Below are 21,785 nucleotides of genomic sequence, written 5' to 3'. Positions count from 1 at the left end.
TCTGCTCTGTATCTCCTTAACCCTTTGAAGGACTTGGCTGTAAATATTTCCCTTATCAAGAAAATGTGCAGAATTCAACATTCACCTCTGCCAGCTTAAGGTCAAGGTCACAACTCGAAAGTTTAATTGTTCCACCCAAAACCATCCACCCTCTCACTATCCATAACAATGGTGGGGGATATAGCTGTCTTTCAGACTGCCTTGTTTAAATACTTGAAATGTATAGGTCACCAGTGTCTGATGATCTGAATCAAATGGTCACCTGGCTTTAGTGATCTAGTTGTTACCTATATGTGGTACTCACCTGTGTCTAGTTGTTACCTATATGTGGTGCTCACCTGTGTCTAATTGTCACATGTGTCTAGTTTTTACCTATATTTGGTGGTCACCTGTGTCTAATTGCCACCTGTGTTTAGTAGTTGTCCTCTGTGTGTGATTGTCACCAGTGTCTAATTGTCACCTATGTCTAGTTATCACCTGTGTGTGATTGTCACCTGTGTCTTAATTGTCACCTATGTCTAGTTGTTACCTATGTGTGATGGTCACCTGTGTCTGGTTGTCACGTATGTCTAGTGGTATTGTGTGTCTAATTGTCACCTATGTCTAGTGGTATTGTGTGTCTAAGTGTCACCTAAGTCTAGTGGTATTGTGTGTCTAGTGGTCATCTATGTCTTATGGTATCCCGGCTGTAGAATGTCCATGGCCAGATATTTTTATCCATGGTTAAAACATGGATATCCATGGCCAGAGCATGGATATCCAGGTGAATTAGGAGTTTTTCCATGGAAAAGTTGAATCCATGGACAGTTGTCCAGGGATGAAGACAGGGATATCATGGACATTGTCCATGGAAAGTGAATAGCAGCATGGATATGGTCCATGGTCAGCTTTTCTGTTCACACTTAGAAATTTTCTGATGAATAAGGCAGAAAAAGTTCTAAGTCGAAAAAATGGGATTTTTTTTAAAAATTATTAATTCATTACTGTCCTTAGTTTTATGGTCATATAGGTATTCAAATTAATTGAAATGAAACAAGGAATGTAACTAAATAAAATATTTAAAAAAATGTAAATTAGAATTATATCATTTTATTAATTCATCTTGACAGTTGATGTAACAAGATATCATACATCATTGAAAATATACCCCACTATATAAGCTATTTATTTCTTTCAGTTTGTTATTGAACATCACCAAAAAAAAAATACAGTAGTTCATAAGGATTAAATGTCATATAGTCAAAGAAATTGTTATGAAATTATGCTCATATATGTAAACTCATCATATTATAAACTGAATTAGTCTATGCCTTTGATAATCCAGGCAGTGATTAATTATCTAGCTTTTACAGCCAGTTAATACACTGCTGTTCAATGTGTACTGTTGTATAAATGAACACACACAGATAGCTGATAACATCTGGAGATTCTGACCAAGATAAAGACCAATGGAAATGCAGGCTTCTGACGCCGTTTTACACATGTAGCCCCAAGAAATAATCCCAATACTTTTTTATTTTTTTCTGTGATCTTTGCAAATTCTGTGAGCAAATAAATGGAAAAATTCTCATGAACTGTATATATAGTTTAAGAACATTCCAGATATTCCCTTCAGTAACTATACTGTTCCAAGGAATATTGCTCATGAATACAACAATTTGAATGTAAACAGGAAGTGCTTTGTCTAGATGTTGGAGGCAAAATGGAATGGAGCTAAATAATTTTGTACCTTGAAATTCTAAAATGCTTTTAGAGAGATATCAGGTAAGAACATTAAACTTTCTGAACTAAAATATAATTTAAATCTATATATCATAGAACTAAAATAAATAGACTGAAGCAGGAACTTTATTCATCTCAGCGGCTTAAACTTTCACCTGGTTACAGGTATTTTTTAAGGTATATGTGAATGATACATAATTATGCTACTGTAGCAACAGTTCATTTAATGCATATAGTTCTTGCAGTTTTCTATCATTCATTTCTTGTAATTAGTTCTACAATCACTTTGGCTTACAAGAAGTCTAAACATTATCTTATAATTTTACTTTGCAGATGCAAGAGTGTACATATTTAGTTATTAGAAGCATTGTCTTCAACATGTATGAATGAAATGATGTAATCAGAGATATTTGATGGCTTTAGTGACTATGCTACTGGATGAAATGAGATCACAGACAGAGACCCCATCAAACACTAAACTGTAAGTAAATATTTGCAAACACACTAGTATATTTATTTCTATAAAAGGTTGATGATGTATTAATCTATCTTGTTGGGGATAAGGTTTCACTGACAGGCTGATAATTCCATCAACATTTTATGACAGTAATTTTTTGTCAGTACAAAATTCTAAAATTTCTTTTTAAGCTTGTCTGTCATCATTATTAATAAGCATTTACTGAGATGAGGGATAGTACCCACAGATTGTGCTCTTATTTTCATTTCAGTGTCCAATTATAAAGTAATTGGTTTTGATACAACATTTAAATGGTAACTGCAAATAAATTCTGGATTTAGAGTTTTCATTTCACATAGGTAATATTGTATTGTCTAAACATTTTAATTGCAATTATTAATATAAATTGTTTATATCAATTTCAGAAATGGCTGGGATGAGGTTCCTGACCCTGGTGATGGTTTTAGCAAAGCTATAAGAGACATTCTAGTGCCACCTATAGTGAGCCAACATAACTCCAAAAATGATTTTGTTGTATTCATAACTTTCTATTAAATCATTTTTATATTTAATATATCTTTTAGTTTATTTTTTTAGTTAAAGCTAAGTGAATATTTATCATTCTTAACCAGACTTCCACTTGTCTGATATGTAGATTTGAACAAATGCCCTGTTACGGTAGGAAGTTCAAGCCACAAATGCCAGGTTAGGCTAAGAAGTGCTGCATGATGACAGGTCCTTGGATGGCATGGACCCAGTCCACGGATGGCATGGACACCATCCATGGATGGCTCAGACACTGGACAATGTCCATGGATGGCATGGCCACTGTCCATGGATATGCCCTGGACACTGGCCATGGATGCCATGGACATTGTCCATGGCCACTGTCCCTGGACAGGCATGGATTTTTATCCAGGGATACACAGTTTTTGTCCATGGATATGTGTTCCAATACTCCATGGACAACAGACCATGCTGAAATCCATGGAATCCATGGACATACTACAGCCGGGATTGTGTGTCTAGTGGTCATCTATGTCTAGTGGTATTGTGTGTCTATTTGTCACCTTTGTCTAGTGGTATTGTGTGTCTAGTGGTCGCCTATGTCTAGTGGTATTGTGTGTCTAGCGGTAACCTGTGTCTAGTGGTATTGTGTGTCTAATTGTCACCTATGTCTAGTGGTACCTATGTCTAGTGATATTGTGTGTCTAATGGTCACCTTCAGCTGAGGATCACCTGTTTCCAGTGGATGTATTTCTTGCAGGGGAAGATTCACTTCTGCAGTTTTAGTTCATAATGGGAGGGCAGTTCATGGTCAAATTCAAAGTACAGTTTTATACTGAAAATCTCTGCTTTGATCTGTACATAAGTAGAAGGGTGTCTTTAATTGCTAAGAGAGAAAGGAAAGAACAATTAAACTTAAATTTGAAGGAGGTCACACTAGAATTTGTTTGTTTATTTTCTTGTGTTAAATAACTTCCTTATATGAACCAAAGATGGAGGATAAATTATGACCTCAAATTAAAGTATTGTCTCCAGTCAAATTATCAGAGAAAACAATTAACTCGCCAAAGATTCAAACATTTGACCTACTTTTTGGAAGTCTTGTGCTTGCCCTTTTGAGCTAACCAGCATTTCACAACATCATTAATATGTATTGGAATGAAATATTAAGTGCCTATGAGACCTGAATGTTGATGTGCAAGGTTCATATAGAGTAGATGTTATTTTAATGTGCATCATTGCGTTAAAAAGTTTATTTGTAAAGATGTTTTCATTTTACATCTTAAAAATAATTTACAGCTGAGTTATGTAAACATGACTTACTTTAAACAGTACTAGTATGTAACTAGATACCTGCATGCACTTAGCTCTGAGGTAATACACAAAACACTTTCAAGGCAGAAGTTATACATTTAAAACAGTTTCATAATAAAATATTAAATGTACAAAGCAGAACCTGCATGAATAGAACAAAGATGATACTTTGTAAGTTGGCATTCGTCTAGTGGGTGTGGTGTTAGCTGCCATCTTGATTCAGGGATTGTGGGTTTGAGCTAAGCTTGTTTGTTTGGTTGGGTTTAATGTCACACCGACATGATACAGGTCATATGGCAACTTTCTACTTTCGATGGTAGCGGAAGACCCCCACCCAACATTGTACATTATTTCATCACGGGCAGGCACCTGGGTAGAACCACCTACCTTCTGTAAGCCAGCTGGTAGGCTTTATCACATGAAGAATGATTGCATGTTGTCATGTTGACACCTGAGTACTTGTTTTACCTGGTGCAGCATTGGAGATGTAAAAATTTCATCACAGGATGGGGAAAAAAGTACACAGCAGTGACAATTAGTATTTCCAAGGGAGATGACTGCTTTTACTTGAAGTGAATACTGTAATAATAGAGTACGTGTTCCTTATGTGGCAATGATCTGCAGAATAATTCCTACAGATAGTTTTTATGTGACTTTATAACTATTGTTTTCATATTGTTAGCTCGCCTGAGCAATGCTCAGGTGAGTTTTTCTGATCGCTCGATGTCCGGCGTCTGTCTGTCGTCCGTCTGTCGTCTGTCTGTCGTCCGTCAACATTTAGCTTGTGGATGCGATAGAGGCTGTATTTTTCAACTGATCTTCATGAATTTTGGTCAGAATGATTACCTTGATGAAATCTAGGCTGTTTGAAAATGGGTCATCTGGGATCAAAAACTAGGTCACTAGGTCAAATCAAAGAAAAACCTTGTGTATGGATAGAGGCTGTATTTTTAGCTCACCTGTCACATAGTGACAAGGTGAGCTTTTGTGATCATGCAGCGTCCGTCGTCCGTGCGTCAGTCCGTCCGTCCGTTTGTAAACATTTGCTTGTGACCACTCTAGAGGTCACATTTTTTGTGGGATCTTTATGAAAGTTGGTCAGAATGTTCATCTTGATGATATCTAGGTCAAGTTCAAAAGTGGGTCACATGCCATCAAAAACTAGGTCAGTAGGTCTAAAAGTAGAAAAACCTTGTGACCTCTCTAGAGGCCATATATTTCAAAAAATCTTCATGAAAATTGGTCAGAATGTTCATCTTGATGATATCTAGGTCAGGTTCGAAAGTGGGTCACGTGCCATCAAAAACTAGGTCAATAGGTCTAAAAATAGAAAAACCTTGTGACCTCTCTAGAGGCCATATATTACAAAAGATCTTCATGAAAATTGGTCAGAACGTTCACCTTGATGATATCTAGATCGAGTTCGAAACTGGGTCACATGCCATCAAAAACTAGGTCAGTAGATCTAAAAATAGAAAAACCTTGTGACCTGTCTAGAGGCCATATATTTCATGAGATCTTCATGAAAATTGGTCAGAATGTTCACCTTGATGATATTAAGATCAAGTTTGAAAATGGGTGACGTGCCTTCAAAAACTAGGTCAGTAGGTCAAATAATAGAAAAACCTTGTGACCTCTCTAGAGGCCATATTTTTCATGGGATCTGTATGAAAATTGGTCAGAATGTTCATCTTGATGATATCTAGGTCAAGTTTGAAAGTGGGTCATGTGCCATCAAAAACTAGGTCAGTAGGTCAAATAATAGAAAAACCTTGTGACCTCTCTTAAGGCCATATTTTTCGCGGGATCTGTATGAAAGTTGGTCTGAATGTTCATCTTGATGATATCTAGGTCAGGTTCGAAACAGGGTCATGTGCGGTCAAAAACTAGGTCAGTAGGTCTAAAAACCTTGTGACCTCTCTAAAGGCCATACTTATGAATGGATCTCCATAAAAATTGGTCAGAATGTTCATCTTGATGATATCTAGGTCAGGTTGGAAAGTGGGTCACGTGCCCTCAAAAACTAGGTCAGTAGGTCAAATAATGAAAAAACACTGTGACCTCTCTAGAGGCCATATTTTTCATGGGATCTGTATGAAAGTTGGTCTGAATGTTTATCTTGATGATATATAGGTCAAGTTTGAAACTGGGTCAACTGCCATCAAAAACTAGGTCAGTAGGTCTTAAAATAGAAAAACCTTGTGACCTCTCTAGAGGCCATACCCTTGAATGGATCTTCATGAAAATTGGTCAGAATGTTCACCTCGATGATATCTAGGTCAAGTTTGAAACTGGGTCAAGTGCCTTAAAAAACTAGGTCAGTACGTCAAATAATAAAAAAACCTTGTGACCTCTCTAGAGGCCATACTTTTCATGGGATCTGTATGAAAGTTGGTCTGAATGTTCATCTTGATGATATCTAGGTCAAGTTTGAAACTGGGTCAACTGTGGTCAAAAACTAGGTCAGTAGGTCAAAATTAGAAAAATCTTTTGACCTCTCTAGAGGCCATATTTTTCAATGGATCTTCATGAAAATTGATCTGAATGTTCACCTTGATGATATCTAGGTCAGTACCGAAACTGGGTCACGTGCGGTTGAAAACTAGGCCAGTAGGTATAAAAATAGAAAAACCTTGTGACCTCTCTAGAGGCCATATTTTTCAAAACAGGGTCACGTACCTTCGAAAACTAGGTCAATAGGTCAAATATTAGAAAAACCTTGTGACCTCTCTAGAGACCATATTTTTCAATGGATCTTCATGAAAATTGGTCAGAATTTTTATCTTGATAATATCTAGGTCAAGTTCAAAACTGGGTCACATGAGCTCATAAACTAGGTCACTATGTCAAATAATAGAAAAAACGACGTCATACTCAAAACTGGGTCATGTGGGAAGAGGTGAGTGATTCAGGACCATCATGGTCCTCTTGTTTATGAAGGTACAGCATAGAAATTTGGACCAACGGTTTAATTTTTAAACTGATTTTAGTAGTTATCTTGAATAATCTTTACCATGACCTACTCACCTAGTTTTTGTTAGTGAAGCTTAATCAAAGAAATTTGTTCAAGCAAGCAACTAAACTCAGGTGAGCGATATAGGGCCATCATGGCCCTCTTGTTATCTTTTCCATGCATGCATCTGTTCTCCTTGCATCTGTGGTTAATCAGATTTTTGTCAACTAATGTATTTGTTTGAAACTGAATTGAACTAATCGTTTACATTAATTTATGTTCACCGAGTTCTTAATACATGTCAGATTTTCACTGGAAGTTTTTTAAAACTTTTTCCTGTCCCAGTTCCCACACCATTATTTTAGCATAATTATAAATTTAATAAACATAGTTTGCTGAAAGAATGATATGAATATAAGCAGTATTGTATTAGAGTTGTCAAAAACTTGCATTGACATGTACAAGTTGTGCCAAAATTCATTAGAAATGCAAGCTTATAAAACCCAGTCAAATCAAAGGAAAAACTTGTTAACACTTTAGAGGCCACATTTATGGTCCTGTCTTTATGAAACTTGTTCAGAATGTTTATCTTAATGATTCCTGGGCCAAGTTCGAAACTGGGTCATGTGGGGTCAAAAAACTAGGTCACCCGCTCAAATCAAAGGAAAAGCTTGTTAACAATCTAGAGGTCATATTTATGACCCTATCTTCATGAAACTTGGTAAGAATGTTTATCTTGATGATACCTAGACCTAGTTCGAAACTGGGTCATATGGGGTCAAAAATTAGGTTGCCACTAAAATCAAAGGAAAAGCTTGTTAAACAAACTCTCTGTAGATGCCACATTTATGACCCTATCTTCTTTCTTGAAACTTGGTCAAAATGGTTATCTTGATGATTCCAAGGCCATGTTTAACAGGTGAGTGATATAGGATCATCATGACCCTCTTGTTTTAAAAAGGGATTTCAGTGATCATATATCTGCTTTCCAAAATGGAGAAGAAGTGACCTCTCAATAGGGACATATTGTTACATGTTTTTCTGTGAATTATCAAAATTTTAAGAGTGAAATTTATCTGGTATTGCAATGTGAAAAATATCAAAAATATTTTTTTTTTCACAGAGGAAAAACTAAAAAATGGGTAAATTTATTCAAAACATGAAATAAAAAGAAAATTATTTTTTAGTTCGTTTTACATATAAGATCAAAATATATTTCACTAATGAACACCAGATCTTACATTCTTGTGGCTCTGCCACTCATGAAAATATTGCATCTGGTGTTCACTCATGAAAGATATTTCAATCTTACACTGAAACAAACAGATATCCTCTATAAATTCTCTATTTTCAGTTAAATATGAGCTGCACCATGAGAAAACCAACATTGTGCTTTTGCGACCAGCATGGATCCAGACTGTTCGCTAACAGCTTCTCAAATTGCAATAGGCTTTGAAAGCGAACAGCATGGATCCTGACCAGACTGCGTGGATGTGCAGGCTGTCTGGATCCATGCTGTTTGTGAATGCACTATGTTGGTTTCCTCATGGTGTGGCTCATACGTAGACTAGTTTTCATCAACAATGCATTTTGTAAGTTACTGTATATTGCCTCTGGTTCGGAGATTTCATATCTATTTTTCCATCTCACATGTTTATTTCTGTTTTGAATTAATCATGAATTTTCCAATAGCTTTCTAGCAAATGTCACAATATAAATAACTTACATACTGGATATGTTTTTGTTTACTGACCAGAGTATATGAGTGCATGAAATAAATATGTGGATAGTTTTGTTATTTATCTGAATGTATGTATGCATGAAATATATTTTTGGATATTTATGTGGAGATAAAGATTTTAAATTTTCCATTTACACCATTTTAGCCTGGTAAATGGTATATATATATATATATATATATATATATATATATCCCCCCAACCCCCTCCCTAACAGTGGAGTCAGATAATATTAATAATGATAATACCAACAGATAGAGTAGTTTCACACCCATTTGATCAATAACTGAAGAGCTTCTTAAAGCAATATGATAGGACCTTTATAAATCATATATAAAGTGTTGGAGTGTAATAAATTTTCACTGTATTTAATTTTTTTTATACATACCTGTGGAATATTAAGGTATGAAAAGAAGTTGCAATTTGTTGTTCTCACTAAAATACTGGACATAAGCAAAAATAGCAGCAAGAAGTATATAAATATACAAACATAACCAGACTCCACTAATGAATTAAGGTTTTAAACTGTGAAGCAGTCTGTTTACAGGGACTTCTAAAAGTAGTCAGTTTTGGGGTGGCCAACCAAGAAGACTTTTTGATACCGTACATATGGAGAAAACATCTTGATTCAGGTAACTTTAAGCATAATTTTCCTTATAACTTAATTTGAAGTATTTTCATGATACTTTTCTCAAACACTTTGCCAAACTGCTTTTCCATATAAAAACTGTGTAGATAATACATATAACAAGAGGACCATGATGGTCCTGAATCGCTCACCTCTTCCCACATGATCCAGTTTTGAGTATGACGTCATTTTTTCTATTATTTGACACAGTGACCTAGTTTTTGAGCTAATGTGACCCAGTTTTGAACTTGACCTAGATATTATCAAGAGAAAAATTCTGACCAATTTTCATGAAGATCCATTGAAAAATATGGTCTCTAGAGAGGTCACAAGGTTTTTCTATTATTTGACCTATTGACCTAGTGTTTTAAGGCACGTGACCCAGTTTCGAACTTGACCTAGATATCATCAAGGTGAACATTCTGACCAATTTTCATGAAGATCCATTCAAGGGTATGGCCTCTAGAGAGGTCACAAGGTTTTTCTATTTCAAGACCTACTGACCTAGTTTTTGATCGCAGTTGACCCAGTTTCAAACTTGACCTAGATATCATCAAGATAAACATTCAGACCAACTTTCATACAGATCCCATGAAAAATAAGGCCTCTAGAGAGGTCACAACCTTTTTTCATTATTTGACCTACTGACCTACTTTTTGAAGGCACGTGACCCACTTTCGAACTTGACCTAGATATCATCAAGATCAACATTCTGACCAATTTTTATGGAGATCCATTCACAAGTATGGCCTCTAGAGAGGTCACAAGGTTTTTCTATTTTTAGACCTACTGACCTAGTTTTTGAAGGCACGTGACCCAGTTTCGAACTTGACCTAGGTATCATCAAGATGAACATTCAGACCAACTTTCATACAGATTCCATGAAAAATATGGCCTTTAGAGAGGTCACAAGGTATTTCTATTATTTGACCTACTGACCTAGTTTTTGAACGCATGTGACCCAGTTTCGAACTTGACCTAGATATCATCAAGGTGAATGTTCTGACCAATTTCCATGAAGATCTTGTGAAATATATGGCTTCTAGAGAGGTCACAAGGTTTTTCTATTTTTAGACCTACTGACCTAGTTTTTGACCGCACGTGACCCAGTTTCGAACTTGACCTAGATATCATCAAGCTGAACATTCTGACCAATTTTCATGAAGATCTTGTGAAATATATGGCCTCTAGAGAGGTCACAAGGTTTTTCTATTTTTAGACCTACTGACCTAGTTTTTGACCGCACGTGACCCAGTTTCGAACTTTGCCTAGATATCATCAAGATGAACATTCTGACCAATTTTTATGAAGATCCATTGAAATATATGGCCTCTAGAGAGGTCACAAGGTTTTTCTTAGGGCTGTTGATCGTCAGACAAGTGGCGATTCGATCCGATCTGCGAGTCGGGGCTGACAATTCACAGATCGAACCACGGATCACGAACAACTTAAATGATACAAAAATGCAAGCCTGTTACTTTTGTACTGTTTGCTTTATGGAATCAAAGCTTTGCAGTTCTCATAGTGCTCAGTTGAATAGTTTGACCTATGTTTAATGTTTTGCTCATTAATTAGTCAGGTTTCTCGGGTGGACTTCTGTAATGTTCGGCCATTCTTGCAGATGAACGATATGACGTCGGTCATTAATAATCACAATATTTAGTAACAGTTTTGCATTTTTTGATAAGAAAATTTTATTTGGACAGAAATTTCGTATCTAAATTTTTATTGTATTTAATTACTTAAATGATAAATGTTTATTCACTGTTTTGACATATTCCATATTAACTTTAGTTCGAAAATAGGACCGATGCTAACTCTACGTAAGATATTTATTTACATCCAGTTTAGAATCTAAAAACTTGTAATCGTTTTAGATGTGCAAGAAAATTCATTGAAGACGTTAAATGTGGCTTTAATATAGTTTTATTGATAGAATTTTACAAATTGCATGTATCATTAAAAAAGATCGCGATCCAACAATCCTGACAATGACGAATATCCGTACTGGAACTTCTGGTCAAACTCGTGGATATCCGAGTACTCGGATACTGGTTACAGCCCTAGTTTTTCTATTTTTAGACCTACTGACCTAGTTTTTGATGGCACATGACCCAGTTTCGAACTTGACCTAGAATTTACCAAGACGAACATTCTGACCCATTTTCATAAAGATCCCATGAAAAATGTGACCTCTAGAGATGTCACAAGGAAAAGTTTACGGACGCACGGACGACGGACACCGCGCGATCACAAAAGCTCACCTTGTCACTTTGTGACAGGTGAGCTAAAAACTGTGTAGATAATATGCACACTTTGCAGTTGGGCCAAGTGTTTGATAGAAGACATTTTAAGAATTGTGAAGGGAAGCACTCATTTTGCTGTCTTCAATGCTCTTGTGAAAACCCAACAAGTGATAAGGAAAATATAGACAAAATGTTACCTGAATCGGGATGTTTTCTCTGTGTGTATGGTGTCCAAAAGTCACGTTGATTAGCCACCCTGAGTGTGTGTATGGTGTCCAAAAGTCACGTTGATTAGCCACCCTGAGTGTGTGTATGGTGTCCAAAAGTCACGTTGATTAGCCACCCTGAGTGTGTGTATGGTGTCCAAAAGTCACGTTGATTAGCCACCCTGAGTGTGTGTATGGTGTCCAAAAGTCACGTTGATTAGCCACCCTGAGTGTGTGTATGGTGTCCAAAAGTCACGTTGATTAGCCACCCTGAGTGTGTGTATGGTGTCCAAAGTCACGTTGATTAGCCACCCTGAGTGTGTGTATGGTGTCCAAAAGTCACCTTGATTAGCCACCCTGAGTGTGTGTATGGTGTCCAAAAGTCACGTTGATTAGCCACCCTGAGTGTGTGTATGGTGTCCAAAAGTCACGTTGATTAGCCACCCTGAGTGTGTGTATGGTGTCCAAAAGTCACCTTGATTAGCCACCCTGAGTGTGTGTATGGTGTCCAAAAGTCACGTTGATTAGCCACCCTGAGTGTGTGTATGGTGTCCAAAAGTCACGTTGATTAGCCACCCTGAGTGTGTGTATGGTGTCCAAAAGTCACCTTGATTAGCCACCCTGAGTGTGTGTATGGTGTCCAAAAGTCACGTTGATTAGCCACCCTGAGTGTGTGTATGGTGTCCAAAAGTCACGTTGATTAGCCACCCTGAGTGTGTGTATGGTGTCCAAAAGTCACGTTGATTAGCCACCCTGAGTGTGTGTATGGTGTCCAAAAGTCACGTTGATTAGCCACCCTGAGTGTGTGTATGGTGTCCAAAAGTCACGTTGATTAGCCACCCTGAGTGTGTGTATGGTGTCCAAAAGTCACGTTGATTAGCCACCCTGAGTGTGTGTATGGTGTCCAAAAGTCACGTTGATTAGCCACCCTGAGTGTGTGTATGGTGTCCAAAAGTCACGTTGATTAGCCACCCTGAGTGTGTGTATGGTGTCCAAAAGTCACGTTGATTAGCCACCCTGAGTGTGTGTATCTCTATATTGGATTTGGAGAGGTTCTGCATTCTGGGTACAGTTCTATGGAAGCTCAGATTGCAGTGCATCAAGTACATGTATTTCACTAAGACTGCACGAATAAGTTCTCTCTATAGCTCAACAATTTACATTGTTTAAAATAAATATACCTAATGATATACTTTATATATGTCTATGAATTAATTATCAGACATTTAATCAAAATGTGATGTATGACTTAAAGGTCCAATACTAAGGAAAGTGAACATTTTAATTCCTTTTAAAAAGCACAGAAACTATTTTATTTTATTGGAAAATGAAAGCTGGTATGTAGAAATTCGAAATAAATCGCAGTATATGTACAATTATTTTTCTATGAAGTATGAAGAAAATTAAAAAGACCTGGGGGGTCATTCTGTCGATTCATTGAAATTTCAACATAATACACATACATTTCTTTGAGTTCCAAAGACCTTCTGTAAATTTTGACCTGCCAATCTTCATTATTTAATGTCTTGCAGAAGTCTATGCACTGGCTATGAAAAAAATTGCCAACTCACTTTCCCTTAGTAATGGACCTTTAAAGTTACCTGGAAATGTAGTTATGTCTTGTGTTTGGTGGCAGCATTTGTACAGCCGAATTTGATCATATGGAGTATTTTGATAATGTTAAGATGAGACTGGTCAAAGCTATTTGTAGCTGGTCTTGTGTCTTCCAACAGTCATGCTGTTGTTATGTTACATTAGTCTTGTGTGGTTTTTGCATTGTTTTGATTGATTGTGTGACTCAGCAGTGGTACAGCATTTACATGACTATTTGCACAACTAGTCATGACTAGCTGCACGTCCAGTCATGACTAGTCATGACTATGACTAGTCATGACTACAAGTCTCTGACGACCATGGGAGGTCTTGTTTTGGCATGTGATATATTCATCACTGAGAACAACATATGTTACAAACTAATTTAAACTTGTTGTGAGAACATTCTCTTTACCACATATTATTAGCTTTCATTTGACAGAAACCAATGTGTTTGAAATGCTTTATCTTATGATTACCTACCAGATGTTGTTTTATTTTGACATGTTTTGTTTAAAGTAGTTAGTATACTTAGACAATATTTGAATGATGAGTTTGTGTGCAAATATTTTGTCTGTGACTTATTCCTAACTCTTACTTTGTTTGACCCAAAATAAGCTAATTTTTGTTGTTGATGATGTTTAATTACCTCTCCCCACCCACACCATTCTTGGGAGTTTTGCATACATCCATCCATTCTTTCGTTTGTTCCAAATTTGTGTCCAGTCTGTAACTTTGTCAACCATCAAGGGATTTTAATATTACTTGGCACAAATATTCTTCATAAAGAGACAATGTGTTGTATGCAAGACCTGGACCTCTAGCTCAAAGTTCAAGGACACACTTGGAGGTCAAATGTCAAAAGAGCTTTTTTCCTGTCCAGTCTGTAACTTAACCATCCAGAAAGCAGTTTTAATATTACTTGGCACAAATGTTTCCCAATAATCAGACAATGTGTTATACACACATCTAGAACCCTAGCTCAAAATTCAATGTCATACTTGAAGGTCATATGTCAGTTGTGTTTTTTTCCTGTCTGGTCCATAACACTGTCATCCTTGAAAGGATGTTAATATAACTTGACACAAATGTATCCCATAATGAGACAACATGTCTTGCTTAACACTGTGACCCCTGGCTCAAAGATCAAGATCAAACTCGAGGTCAAATTCAGTAGTGTTTTTTTTTCCTGTCAGTCCATTATAAACTCTGTCATTGTTGAAGAGTTTTAAGTTTACTTGGCACAAATGTATCCCAAAATGAGATGACTTGTCATTGCACAACACTCACACCTCTAGCTCAAAGGTCGAGGTCACAGTATGAGGTTAAATGTCAGTAGTGTTTTTTAGCTCACGGTCTGGCGTCCATCGTCTGGCGTCCATTGTCTGGCGTCCGTTGTCCGTCCGTAAACTTTTACTTTAAACGACATCATAAACCGCTAGGCCAATTTCATCAAAACTTCACAGGAATGTTCCTTGGGTGAAGTTCTACAAAAAATTTTCAAAGAATTGAATTCCATGCAGAACTCGAAAAACTTTAAAAATCTTCTTCTCAAAAACCAGAACCCTAGAGCTTAGATATTTGATGTGAAGCATTCCCTAGTGGACCTCTAACAATTTTGTTCAAATCATGACCCCGGGGTCAAAATTGACCCCGCCCCAGGGGTCATATGATTTTACATAGGAAAATCTTAAAAATTCTTCTTCTCAAAAACCAGAAGCCCTAGAGCTTAGATATTTGACACGTAGCATTGCCTTGTGGACCTCTACTAAAGTTGTTCAAATCATGACCCCAGGGTCAATATTGACCCTGCCCCAGGGGTCACTTGATTTAACATAGATTTCTATAGGAAAATCTTCAAAAACTTTTAAAAAATAAACCAGAAGGCCTAGAGCTTAGATATTTGACATGTAAATCATGACCCCCGGGGTCAAAATTGACCCCACCCCAGGGGTCACTTGATTTTACATAGGAAACCCTTCAAAAATTTTCTAAAAATAAACCAGAAGGCCTAGAGCTTAGATATTTGACGTGTAGCATTGCCTTGTAGACATCTACAAAATTTGTTCAAATCATGACCCCTGGGGTCAAATTGACCCCGCCCCATGGGGTTACTTGATTTTACATAGAAAGATCTTCAAAATTTTCTAAAAATAAACCAGAAGGCCTAGAGCTTAGATATTTGACGTGTAGCATTGCCTAGTAGACTTCTACAAAAATTGTTCAAATCATGACCCCTGGGGTCAAATTGACCCAGCCCCATGGGGTTACTTGATTTTACATAGAAAGATCTTCAGAATTTTCTAAAAATAAACCAGAAGGCCTAGAGCTTAGATATTTGACATGTAGCATTGCCTAGTGGACCTCTACAAAATTTGTTCAAATCTTGACCTCCCATGGTCAAATTGACCCCGCCCCATGGGGTTACTTGATTGTACATAGAAAAATCTTCAAAATTTTCTAAAAATAAACCAGAAGGCCAAGAGCTTAGATATTTGACATGTAGCATTACCTAGTGGACCTCTACAAAATTTGTTCAAATTTTGACCTCCCATGGTCAAATTTACCCAGCCCCAGGGGTTACTTCATTGTACATAGGGAAGTCTTCATAAAGTTGCTAAAAATAAAGCAGAAGGCCTAGATCTTAGATATTTGATATGTAACATTGCCTAGTAGACTTCTACAAATCATGACCCCCGGGGTAAAATTTACCCCGCCCCAGCAGTAACTTAATTATACATCGGAAAATCTTCAAAAAATTTCTAAAAATAAACCAGAAGGCCTAGAGCTTAGATATTTGACATGTAGCATTGCCTAGAGGACCTCTACAAAATTTTTTCAAATCATGATCCCCGGCGTCAAATTGGCCCTGCCCTAGGGGTTACTTGATTCTACATAGGAAAATCTTCCAAAAAATGTCTAGAAATAAACTAGAAGGCCTAGAGCTTAGATATTTGGTGTGTAGCATTGCCTAGTGGATCTCTACCAAGTTTGTTCAAATCATGACCCCGTGGTCAAGCTTAAATGCAAATCTTTATAGCAACCATTTAGGTAAGAGACCACCAATTGTTTCCCCATAGACTTACATTGTAACATTATGGCATGTACGGCCTTCCATACATCGAAACATGTATATCTAATTACAAGTTTTTCAAGAACTATCTTAGCTTTAACAAAATATCCGACGAAAAACATATGAATACTTCAATAGTGATACTTTATTTAAGTAATTATCGTGTGAATGAGATGACCCCCTGTTTACATCATTGACATGGCTGGAGAAGTTCGTTTGATAAAACTTTTTTTCAATACACATAAAATGTAGCAAATTTTGTCAAAATGTATAATAAAATACTGTAAATGCAGTGAAAAAATATCAATTTTGAAAAAATAATCACTTCCTGGGTTTGTTTACATGACTGACCAGTCAGAACGCACAGACGTTACCTTATTCCCAGGTATACACTTACCTCATTCCCAGTAAGTTCCCTGTACTTTTTTGAATTGGTGGTCTCTGACCTTTAACCAGGTGAGCGATATAGGGCCATCATGGCCCTCTTGTTTCTTTCTTGTCCCATCCATAACTCTGTCATCTGCTAAGTTTGTTTGTTTGTTTTGGGTTTAACACTGTTTTTCAACAGTATTTCAGTTATGTAACAGCGGGTAGTTACCCCTAACCAGTGAGTGTTCCTGAATTCTGTGCCAGTACAAACCTGTTCTCTGCAAGTAACTGCCAACTTCCCCACATGAATCAGAGGTGCATGATGAATGATTTCAGAAACAATGTCTTTCATCAAATTGTCATGCAGAACATACACCTTGCTCGGGAATCAAACTCGAGACCCTACAATCTGTAGACCTTTGCTCTTCCTATTGAGCTGAGTGGATGGGACTTTATTACATGGCACAGATGTATCCCTTAATGTGATGATGTGTCATATGCAACACCCTAAGGTCAAGGTCACACTCAGGAGTCATAGGTCAGTAAATTTTTTTTCCTGTCTGGCTCATAACTCAGTCATCCATCAGGGGATTTAATATTACTTGACACAGATTTTCCCATAATGAAACTTTGTGTCATGTGCAACACCGTGATCCTTTACTCAAAAGGTTAAGGTCACACTTGGAGGTCTAAGTTTAGTAATGTTTTTTCCTGTGAAGTCGATAACTTTGCCATCCATCGAGGGATTTCAATATTTCTTGGCACAAATATTTCTTAGAATGAGACAACTTGTAATGCACGAGACACAGATGCCTACCTCAAAAATCAAGGAAAAAAAATTGACTATTTACCCATATTTTACATATCAGTTACTATTTCCATTCACATGAAGTTGTATGGGAGGCATGCACTTTTTCCAAAAGTAGTTTCTTGTTGTCTTATAACTTCTCTGTTGATAGAATTGACAATTGTGTTTTTAGCTTGACTATTCATAGAATATAGTAGAGCTATTGGACTCGCCTGTGCGTCGGCGTCCCGATTTAGTTAAGTTTTTAGCCCACCATCTGATGATGGTGGGCTATTCAAATCACTCTGCGTCCGTGGTCCGTCGTCCTTCCGTCCGTCCGTCATTCCGTCCGTCCTTCCGTTAACAATTTCTCGTTATCGCATCTCCTCAGAAACTACCAGGGGGATTTTGACCAAACTTTGTCAGAATGATGTATTGGTACCCTAGTTGTGTCCCCCTGAAAATCAGACTTGTTCAACAATTTTTTTAGTAAGTTATGGCCCTTTGTTTATTTCTATAATTTACATAGATTTATATAGTGAAAAACTTTGAAAAACCTCTTGTCCAAAACCACAGGACCTAGGGCTTTGATATTTTGTATGTGACATCATCTAGTGGTCTTCTACTAAGATTGTTCAAATTATCCCCCTAGGGTCAAATATGGCCCCGCCCCAGGGGTCACATGGTTTACATAGACTTATATAGGGAAAAACTTTGAAAATCTTCTTGTCCAAACCACAAAGCCTAGGGCTTTGATATTTGTAATGTAGCATCGTCTAGTGGTTCTCTACCAAGTTTGTTAAAATTATCCCCCTAGGGTCAAATATGGCTCCGCCCTGGGGGTCACATGGTTCATATAGACTTATATAGGGAAAAGCTTTTAAAAACTTCTTGTCAATAACCTACAACATTCAAATTTGGACCACATGTATGGTTTTGAGTGGCAAGATGAATCTTGACATGAGTTGACCTTGATTTTGACCTAGTGACCTACTTTCACATTTCTGTAGCTATAACCTTCAAATTTGGACCACATGCATAGTTTTGTGCACTGAAATAAACTTGACCTTGACATTGACCTAATGACCTACTTTCACAATTTTGAAGGTACAGGCTTCAAATTTGGACCACATGCATAATTTCGTGTTCCGAAATGAAATTTGACCTTGATTTTGACCCAGTGACCTACTTTCACATTTCTCAAGCTACAGCCTTTAAATTTGGACCACATGCATGGTTTTATGTACCGAAACAAACTTTGACCTTTACATTGACCTAGTGACCTACTTTCACATTTTTGAAGGTACAGGCTTAAAATTTGGACCACATGCATAGTTCTGTATTCCAAAATTAAATTTGACCTTGATTTTGACCTAGTGACCTACTTTCACATTTCTCAAGCTATAGCCTTCAGATTTGGACCACATGCATGGTTTTGTGTACCGAAACAAACTTTGACGTTTACATTGACCTAGTGACCTACTTTCACATTTTTGAAGGTACAGGCTTCAAATTTGGACCACATGCATAGTTCTGTATTCCGAAATAAAATTTGACCTGATTTCGACCTAGTGACCTACTTTCACATTTCTCAAGCTACAGCCTTCAAATTTGGACCACTTGCATAGTTTTGTGTACCGAAATGAACTTTGACTTTAAGATTGACCTAGTGACCTACTTTCACATTTCTGTAGCTACAGGCTTCAAATTTAGACCACATGAATAGGATTGTGTACCGAAACAAACTTTGACCTTGACATTGACCTAGTGACCTACTTTCACATTTTTGAAGGTACAGGCTTTAAATTTTGACCACATGCATAGATTTGTGTTCTGAAGTGAAATTTGACCTTGATTTTGACCTAGTGACCTACTTTCACATTTCTCAAGCTACAGCCTTCAAATTTGGACCACTTGCATAGTTTTGTGTGTCGAAATAAACTTTGACCTTAAGATTGACCTAGTGACCTACTTTCGGATTTCTCAAACTACAGTCTTCAAACTTGATGCACATGCATAGTTTTGTGTACAAAGAACTTTGTCCTTGAAATTGATCTAGTGACCTACTTTCACATTTCTCAAGCTATAGCTTTCAAATTTAGACCACATGCACAATGTTGTGTACGGAAATGAAATTTGACCTTGAGCTAGTCAATAAGTCTTGAAATTTGGAACACACAAAAATGGCACATTGGTGGGCGCCAAGATCACTCTGTGATCTCTTGTTGTATGTAAGCTGGTATCTCAGTAACCACTTTTGGGAATGGATTGAGACTTCACACACTTATTCACTGTGATAAACTGACTTAAATTGCATAAGTTTCATAACTCTATTTTGCTTTTTAACAAAATTATTTCCCTTTTCTAACTTAGAAATTTTTGGTTAAGGTTTTCTATGTAAGCTGGTATCTCAGTACTCACTAATGGGAATGGATTGAAACTTCACACACTTGTTCACTGTCATGATCAGACATGCACTAAGCCAGTCCTATAACTTTGTTTTTTGTTTTGTTTTTTCAAAATTATGCCCCTTTTTCCACTTAGCAGTTTTTGGTTAAGTTTTTGTATGTAAGCTGGTATCTCAGTATCCACTAATGGGAATGGTTTGAAACTTCACACACTTGTTTACTGTCATTATCTAACATGTAATGTGCAGGTCACATAACTCTACTTTGTATTTTTTCCAAATTATGCCCCTTTTTTGACTTTGCAGTTTTTACGTTTTTGTATGTAAGCTGGTATCTCAGTATCCACTAATGGGTAAGGATTGAAACTTCACACACTTGTTCACTGTCTTGATATGACATGCAGTGCAAAGGTTCAATAACTCTACTTTGCATTTTACAAAATTATGCCCCTTTTTCAACATCTCAGTACCCACCAATGGGAATGGATTGAAACTTCACACACTTGTCCACTGTCATGAGCTGATACACACTGTGCAGGTTCCATAACCCTGTTTTGCATTATTACAAAATTATGCCCCATTTTCGACTTTTGTATTCATTCAATTGACAAGGCTGTTGAATAGTCAAGCGTTGCTGTCCTCCAACAGCTCTTGTTGTCGAGCCCGCTTGCGGAAGCGAAGACATAGTTGTCCAAATGGCTGTTCGGTGTATATGCGTCCGTGCGTGTGTGCGTCCGTCTGGATTTGATATCTCAAAGGTCAAGGTCACACTTGGAGGTCAAAGGTTAAATTCAATAATGACTTTGTCCGGAGTATTTCTTCTTCATGCATGGAGGGATTTTGATGTAACTTGGCACAAATGTTCACAACCATGTGACGGAGTGTCATGTGCAAGAACCAGGACTCTAGGTCTAAGGTCAAGGTCACACTTGGAGGTCAAAGGTCAGATACATGAATGACTTTGTCCGGAGCATTTCTTTTTCATGCATGGAGGGATTTTGATGTAACTTGGCACAGTTGTTCACCATCATGAGATGGAGTGTCATGTGCAAGAACCTAGAATTACTTCCCTTTGTTGTTACTATAAATAGCTTATATTGTAACTTTTTTATTACTAGTCCTAGGGAAAAATCAAGACCACTTTTCTGTAGTACAATATGCATGTTACATCCAATTTTGACCTATCTCTACTGGTTAGGATTTTTGTGTGGACTTGTGCAACTCCTAGTCCTTTTGACAGCTGGCGGGCTCGACATGTTGCCCGTGGGCATCTAGTTATTAAAATGCATTTCGAAATGATCTTAAATCAGGTAGAGTAAAGGAAAATTATTGGCATTATCTTCAGAAACTGTGAAATACCAGATTTATCTGTTATTCTCAATGTATAATTTTTTACCAACTCGGATTTAAGATTTGGCTATAAGTGATATATTTTGATTTGTTAATGATTAACCACTATTATAATCAGTCAATAAGTTAATTTTGACCTACACTTTACAGTTTAAATAAATTACCATACATTTTCTATCCATTGTATATGAAACGAGCACTTGCTAGCAATATTTTGAAGCATTTTCTTGATTGAAAACATGTAAATATTCTCTAAAATTGATACAGGCTCCCTAAGCTATTTTTAGCATATCCAGACTCAAATTTGAAATGCCCATAGTTGATAGCTTACCCTTGACAGGTAACATACAATGTAGCGTTATATGAAATTGTATTTTATTCGTATTGTAATTCATTGCAGTCTACAGTTTGAAAGTAATTTGCATATGTACTAC

At 36.9% G+C, this 21,785-nt stretch overlaps 1 protein-coding gene and 1 long non-coding RNA gene across 10 annotated transcripts in view; both read left to right on the top strand.

Moving 5' to 3' along the window:
* The window catches only part of LOC123533706 (uncharacterized), a 363,176-nt gene that overhangs the window by 160,408 nt on the left and 180,983 nt on the right, over positions 1 to 21,785 (top strand). The gene's annotated exons all lie outside the window — the stretch shown is intronic.
* On the top strand, positions 1,203 to 2,751 carry LOC128547441 (uncharacterized). Its single transcript, XR_008366545.1, has 3 exons — positions 1,203 to 1,764; positions 2,056 to 2,203; positions 2,605 to 2,751. It is a non-coding gene; the product is annotated as an uncharacterized LOC128547441 (long non-coding RNA).

This window comes from Mercenaria mercenaria, chromosome 12, assembly GCF_021730395.1.
Source record: "Mercenaria mercenaria strain notata chromosome 12, MADL_Memer_1, whole genome shotgun sequence".
Taxonomy (NCBI): domain Eukaryota; kingdom Metazoa; phylum Mollusca; class Bivalvia; order Venerida; family Veneridae; genus Mercenaria; species Mercenaria mercenaria.
The sequence above is the reverse complement of the archived record's forward strand: the minus strand, read 5'-3'. Positions and strand labels throughout refer to the sequence as shown.